Here is a 7,950-nt window from a genome sequence, read left to right on the forward strand (position 1 = left end):
ATATTGGTGGGCGGGCGCCCTACCTGCTTCCCCGCGTCGGGGGCGGCGCGCTGTGCGCAAGCTTTTCCCTGCCGCCCAGCTGGAGGGCGGGAGAAACGGCGGGCATGGTGGTCACAAGCAGCCTATCCTTCCGGTTCTTGAAGGTTTCCCCTCAGGGTTCGTCCCAGGAAAGCAGCGGCCCGCCAGATGTTCGCTAGACTACAACTCCCATCATCCATGACCATTGGCCGTGCTGGCTGCGGCTGATGGGAGTTGGAGTCCAAATATTGGAGAAACTTGTCCAGTCCCCTCAGATGCAGCCGATGTCTTGTGTTGTTGTTTTTGTCAGTGTCCTGGGTTAAGCATTTCCCCTATTTTTGCTGCCGGGAGTTGCCTTGAGAAAACTGTGTTCAGGGTGAGTTGCCAGCGAGATCATTCTTTTGCGCTCTTCTGCGTCTTGTTCAGGAGGTCTGATCCTGTGCAGGTCTATTCAGAGCAATTTCCCCCATGTTCAGTGAGGCGAACTCCCAGGTAACCTGTGCCCACTTACCTGAGAGTAAGCCCCGTTGAACTTCGAGGGACTTCCTTCCGAGTAGACCTACACGGGATCGTGTGGTTTAACTTGTTAATTGTTATTTCGACCACCTTGGTCATATCAACCAAAGAAAAGGAAAATAATATAAACTGATAAAATCTTGAAGAACAGTGTGCACCAAAGTATGCCTTTATATTAAAATATGTCAAAATACCAATAATAACATAATATGTATGCAAAGGTTAAAAAAGAAAAAAAGAAAATCTATATCAAAATACAAGTGGTTAAGCAAATTTTACATTTTAAAGCATCCAGGTAACTTTCTAAATTAAATCATCCAATTAAATAATTGCATTTACTGTATTAGCCTTGATAAAAATTCTCCTCAGCTTTTGAGCTGCCACTGCAAATCTTGTAGCTCTGTCACAAATTTGTCACACTTGGACAACAAATATGTAATTTTTTCTGCATCATCAGGTATCTTACTTAACAATTTCACGATAAACTTTGCTCTTAGTTCAGAATACAATGAACAGTCTAGTAAATAATGATAAAGATCTACTTTATGTACTTGGGCACCACATTCTGAAATCCATGTGATAAGTTAAGAAAATGCAACTGAGGAGGATTGTGCAGTATGTCTCTGAGGCACTGACTGCATTTTATTTCTAATCATTTCTGAAGCAACTCGGTTTATAGTTATCATGCACTCGCTCCTTGGAAAATGACCTTTTGTCTCATCCTTGAAGATATCCCAAAGTTATTCTCAAGAGAACTAGAACATTTCTTACAGTGCCGTACCATCCTTCAGCCAGGCAAGAAAGAGGCATTATTACTGTTGAAGGACACATTCCAGCCAGGCAAAAGCCCTAAAAGAAAGTGGAGAGCAGGACTGGTGGGGGAGTTTAGCCTTGGAGAGACCTAGGAGATCAGGGTTCAAGTTCAGGCATAGGCAAACTCCGGCCCTCCAGATGTTCGGGACTACAATTCCCATCATCCCTGACCACTGGTCCTGTTTGCTAGGGTATAATGGGAATTGTAGTCCCAAACATCTGAAGGGCCGGAGTTTGCCTGTGCCTGGTTCAAACCTTTACTCAGCCATGAAGCTCACTGGGTGGACTTAGGCCCATCAAGCTCATTCAGTCTAACACACCTCACAGGGTTGTTGCGATGATGAAATGGGGACATGGAGAAGCATGTAGTCCACATTCAGTGACCTCATTCCAAAGGAGACTGAACTCAGGTAAACACTGCAATGCACTCTTGAAACATCTCACCAGTGGCTATCTTCTGCAGCCTACTGTTCCTCTCTTGTATTGCAAAGACAGCTACTTCTGGCACTGGATTTAAGAAAGCACAATGACAATACCAGCACCAATCCTGAAGGTTCATTGGATATGTAATTTCAGCATGTGGAAAAGTCCCCAAAATGTGGTGACTTTTTTTCTGCAAAAATGGACGGAACTTGGAGCACACTTGCCTTTTTCACTCCCACTCTTATAGGGCATTTGATTTTCCTGCTATTCATCAACAAAGTTTTTAATTTATCAGTCCCAGAATGCTATCTCCTGAATGGCTGCTTCACTCCCATGCCAAATAGAAGCTATGGGTGTGTGGTTTCATCAGGACTATGGGATGGGAAGAAGAGTTAGCCCCCACTTTGTGCGATGGAGTCTGACTCCTGAGGCCCCTTATAGCTGCTCTGAATTTTTTTAGAAAGAATTCTACAATACCTACCTATGTCTAATGTAAGGTGTAGTTTGGTCAAAGGTAAAACTAGGAGCTGCTAGTAATTTGCAGTTTGGAATTGTTATGCTTTTGTTACATCCTAAATAGCAATAGATGCTCTAAGGCTATTAGGATATTTTTGATGCAAATATAGTGGGTGTTGTTGTTGTCACAATAATAGTAGTATTCTCTCTGATATCTATCTGTCTGTCTGTCTATACACACACATTCAGATCTTGCTGAATTAATTATGCTATTCACAATATACACACTTAGAAAAACTTGTAGGATGTGTTAGTGTGATTTATTACCAGACAGGTATCAGTTACAAAATGTTTTGGGAAGAAGTGTAATAAACCATGAAGTGGGTTTCTTTCTTGAAATATATCATGGTTGCTTTTACTTATTTGTAGTCTGTTAACTAGGGCAGAAAGTTTTCTTTAAAGACGTTTTGAGTAGACCTTCACTAAAGATCCCATTTGTACCGATCAGAGTATTTTGTTGTGTCCACACAGGGGCACCCTTGCTGCAGCTTTTAATAGTGTTATGTTTTCATTCCGAATATAGTGTGCTTCATGGTGTCCTCTTTTACTCCGCTCTTCATTTAGATATTCCTAATGGATAGTACTGAGAACACTCTTTTCAAAGATGCCCATTACTCTCAGATAGGACTTGTGCCTTTGCACAAATCACTGTTGGCAATATACACATTTAAATTGCTTTATGTAGCTAATGTTTAGATTCCAGACCAGCCAATGGCACTTAGAGGGGTTTCAAATTGACACTTGCTTTACCAGGGTTTTAATTGTTCTGCTATAGTTTAATGTTCATTTCTTATTTCTTGTGTACTTAAGTGGAATTGGAGAGAACTTTGGGGGAGGAGATGGGGGGGGACCCCAAGGGAGTCATAAAAAGATTTGGAGTAGTTGTCATATGGAATTTCAAAACCATGTGAGGCTAGATCTTTTGCTGTTTGCATACCATGTGCCTATATTGTTTTTTGTTTTGTTCTACAATTTGAGTTTAAAAAAAATCTGCCCACACATGACAGCATTAGGAGTAAAAGTTACAGTGGTGCCAATTTCTAATGACTTCCCGAAGGAATCCTGGGAACTCACAGAACTATAATCCCCAGTACCCTTAACAAACTACAGTTCCCAGGATTCTCTGGGGGAAGCCATGTGCTTGAAATGCGCAGTGTGTCTTTTACCTCTGTGTGACCATCAGGAGATGGCCTGATTTCCCTGCCTTTTGTTTCCTGCTCAAATACTTTTAGCTTTCCGTTCAGAAGAGCTGCACCCCTTTCCAACAAAAACCATCATGGTGGCACCCTTTGTGTGTACCTTATGGTAGAGGACCATTGCCAAGGAAATGTCACCACTTGGCTTTAGAATAATTAAGTCACACTATATCCTATTGGCAATAGTTTGCTAATGCCAATATTCAGAGCTGTCTAATTAAGGAAAGATGCTGTCTAATTAAGGAAAGATGAGGAAAGGGCAGGAATGAGCAATAAACTAAAATTACAAAGCACAGACATCCTGTGGCATTTGGCTAGGGAGAATGAAATAAAACTTTGCCTTTGTCCTATTGGCTGTCAGGAGGAGAACTTTTATGCTTATTTACGTAATATGAAACATAATTTGTAGTTACCATATATGTGGTGGTTTGGTTCAGATTGTAGCATCTTGCGGTATGACTGTGTCCCACTTGCCTCTTTTAAAAAACAACATTCAACCCGCCAAACTACTGTAACTTTTTGACACATCAGTAGAGACAGAGGAGCACTAACAACATATTTACTTCAATGGCTTTTAGAGTAATTTGCAAAACATAAGAAGTTGCCTTATAATGACTCAGGCTATTGGTCCTTCCAGCTCAGTACTGTCTACATGGACTGGCAGTGTTTATTACAGGTATTTCTACCCCAGGCTTAAAATATTTCAGGGCGCCTTAAGGCACAAATATTTTTTGTAAAGCAACAAAATTATTAAGAGAGCGAGGTAAGGCTCATCAGCAAGAATGAATAGTAAATTTCCAGGAAAGACCTGAGATTTTTTTGTTTTGTTTTAGCAATCTTTGCCCATTCCTGACATGACAAAGGAGGCACTAGGCAGGCTTCTCTGGCAAGAGGGTTCCATAGTCAGGGTGCCGCCATCCCAAAAGCAGTTTGTTTGCTAGCCACCCATTACACCTCAGGCAGTGGGGATAAGCATCTGGTTTCGATTCCATGTAATGCTGGTGGTAGCCATCTAGAGACCTTGAGCAGCACTTCCCTATTGAGATCTTGGTGCCATTTGGAAGTGGAACCCAAGATTCGCTGAAATGGCTGCTCAGTCTAATGTGACTTGCCATCCTCTGGCTGTGGAAGTCCTCATAAGTAAGTTACGGGGGAATGGGGGGTTCAAACACACCATCTGTCGTGGAGCCCATCTCATGTGTATCAACCTCTGAGAAAGAGATACTGGGTTGTAGCCAACTCTGATTTTCCATTTGAGCGTGTGCAACTGAGCTTTCCTTTCCTCTCATCTACTCTGCAGTAGCACCCCCTCACACACAATTTTCATCTTGAGGAAGCCAATATTTTGTACCGCCAAATAGAACAAGTTAAAAAGTTAGACTCTAACTACCACTTTTATCAGCCGAAGAGACTGGCACCTCTAGAGAGCATTACTGGCACAGGTAGAATGAGAAAACAGACTTATAAATGATGATTTTAAGCTGGTTTCACAGCCATCTTTGGCATGAGTGCCAAATCCATCTATGCAGTTTCACTGGGTGGAGCTGGTTTCTTGACCAGCAACTTCATATCCCATGAAAACATGGTGTGTAGGCAGTCAGAAGGAGACTCCTTGCCTTCCTAACCATAAAGACTTATACACCCAGAAAATGCCACTTTACGTCTCCTAGAATCATCTATGTGGGATAATTAGTACTATATGAGAGTGGCACTTATATTAGAGTGGCATTTATATTGACCGGAATGTAAACCAGCCAGAACTTAAACTAAACTTACTGTTGTAGATGAATGTTTAAAATGTTAAATACATTCTTACATGAACCTTGATTATCATAGGGTGCTTCCAGATTTATTTATTTATTTTTTAAAAAACTTCGCAGATCTTTGCTGGAAAGGTTAAATCTGGATTAAATGGAGGCAAAAATATGGGCTTGCCTTTTAATGATGATGACATCATTTGGACACTGCAAAAATTGTGCTCCAGTGGCTCAATAAATAGCTGCCTGAAATCCCCCTGAATTCAATGCATTTTTAGGCAAAAGTTGGATATCTGACAGATCATTCATACCCATTTAAACATTTATTTATGTATGTGGATTTCTCTTTTGCCTGCAACATTCTTAAAGGTCTCAGGTTTGATAACAAATCAACTCTAAAAATATAGCATGCATCAAGAGATAATAAATCCACAAAAATGTCAATACAGTTATGAATAAATAGCCCAGACTGGTATATGTACCTTTTGCCTGCTCTAATAGTCAACTCTCTAACCTGAAAAGTGTTTGTTTTTTGTAATTTACAAATGCTACTGAAGGCTATACAATCTGCCCTTGTTTTGCATGCCTTGCAACATGTTTCTTTCAAGCAAGTACTTGCTTTCCTTACTCTCTCACTTGTTTTTGCAGTGTGCAGCCAGCATGTTATTCCTTTCCTGCCAAATATGGACTCAAATCTGGAACTCTAGATACAAATCTTGGTTTTCTTAGAGCCCTGCAGGAAGCTCGGATTCTGGGCTCTGAGACGGTTGCAGATGAGTCTTCTGGGAATCCCTCAACTCCTGCTATTATTTTGTTTAAAAATCAGTGAAAAGGAAATGTGTGTTGGACTCACTGCTTCCCATATGAACTGTTTTGTGCACATCTTTAAGCTCTCTTTCTTTCTTTCTTTTTTAAAATGGAGACCAGGATATACTTGATCCGACAGTGTCCCCTCAAGAAGCTTTCCTTTCACTGACATTTGACCAAGTCCTTCCTGCTTTCCAGATGCTGAGAGATAAAGAAGACTAGAAGGTAGGCCTGCTGTAGTATTCCCCCTGCCTTGCCCACATATAAACATGGAAAGCAGAAAATCTGGTCCACAGATTTTCATGTTGAATAAAAGGGAAAATCCAAAATATACACATCGGACAATAACAAAATAAGCAGGAACCAAATGGAATTTTGCAAACACCAAGGTGTTGAAGTATATGCAAGGCTACTTTTCTTAAACCTTTTGGATTCTGACTCCCGTCTAAATTTTCTCTACATTCTGAGAGTCCCAACTCTTTGCCAAGCTTCTCTTTCGCTAAGAACCACATAGAGGCCCTGTCATTTTTTAACTAAAGGAGGGAACGCTGCTGGGGAGAGGGGTAATTGTTATGTAGTGTAGTTTAACAGTAATTAAAATCAAGGAAATGGTATGGCGGGAAGGATTCAGTTCCTCTTCCCCCAGAACTCCTGTTCTATCCATCATCTGTTTATTTGTTTGCCACTTTTCTACAAAATTGGGCCCAAAGTGCCTGACAACTTATGAGATGAGCAGTTAGAAACAACTTGGAAAAAAACACCACAATATTGTTAATCCCTACCCCAGTCTCTGAGCAATGAGAGACTCCAGGGGTTCCAAATGTTCATCCAGGATTCAGTTTCCTGGGAATGAAGCTCAGCAGAGGCTGTGGTGTCTTTAGGATATATGGGTTTATTTAAACATATATGCAACCTGAGCATAAGATGGAGGTGCTCGCAGCATTTACACCCCAACAGATCTCGCTTCTCCATTAGTCACAGCTTTAGATCCAGCGCAGAGCAAGACATGTCTCTCTGTCTTCAACTTCTAGCTTGCTTCCAGCTCACATATAGACAAGTCCAGCTATTGCTCTCCTACATTGCAGCTAGGGGAGGGAAGGGGAAGCACGGGGTAATTTTGTGGGGTATGCTAATCATGGTGCTTAACTAGCCAATGTCAGTACCTTAATAAAGGAACTGAGTTAGCAAGCTTGCTGTTATAGAGAGTTTGGATTTGATATCCCTACCCTAGAGAGTCTCAAAGCAGCTGACAATCTCCTTTCCCTTCCTCCCCCACAACAAACACTCTGTGAGGTGAGTGAGGCTGAGAGACTTCAGAGAAGTGTGACTAGCCCAAGGTCACCCAGCAGCTGCATGTGGAGGAGCAGGGACGCGAACCGGGTTCACCAGATTATGAGTCTACTACTCTTAACCACTACCTTCACAGTTACAGGATCTCAGGAATCGGAAAGGACTCAGAGTATCATTCAGACTGACTATCCCCCCCCCCCAACTCAACAGTATCAGTAAGTACCCCACAAAAATCAATTCATGTAACATGCAATTCATATAACATGTAAAAAAATGAAAATGAGAGCTTCCTCTCGCACATGGATACTTAACTGTGTGCCAGGTATGTTGGTATACGGGGGGGGGGGGGAATCAGGAGATCCAATCATCTTCCAAATTACATCTGGTCTCCCTGCAAAAAGCAGAGATGAAGGAAGTGTTAATTATTTAATTTACACCGAAATGGAAAATGGCTATGTGTATTGCTGAAAGGGTTTAACACTGGAAGATTCCATTCAAGCTAAAGAACAGCACGTAGTGGTCTCTGAGCTCCTTAATGGGTTGCTAATAAACTATTGTTGTTCTCTAGTAACTAACATGTGAATGATTAACCTTAGATCACATGGGAGGCTATT

The 7,950-nt window shown here is 41.4% G+C and overlaps 1 long non-coding RNA gene across 1 annotated transcript; it reads left to right on the forward strand.

Moving 5' to 3' along the window:
- Positions 1-319: 319 nt before the first annotated feature.
- Positions 320-7,551, forward strand: LOC308473061. The gene is made up of 3 exons (XR_013983883.1): positions 320-394; positions 6,167-6,271; positions 7,473-7,551. It is a non-coding gene; the product is annotated as an uncharacterized lncRNA (long non-coding RNA).
- Positions 7,552-7,950: the final 399 nt, after the last annotated feature.

Source organism: Podarcis pityusensis (assembly GCF_964106645.2).
Source record: "Podarcis pityusensis genome assembly, chromosome: 3".
NCBI classification, from domain to species: domain Eukaryota; kingdom Metazoa; phylum Chordata; class Lepidosauria; order Squamata; family Lacertidae; genus Podarcis; species Podarcis pityusensis.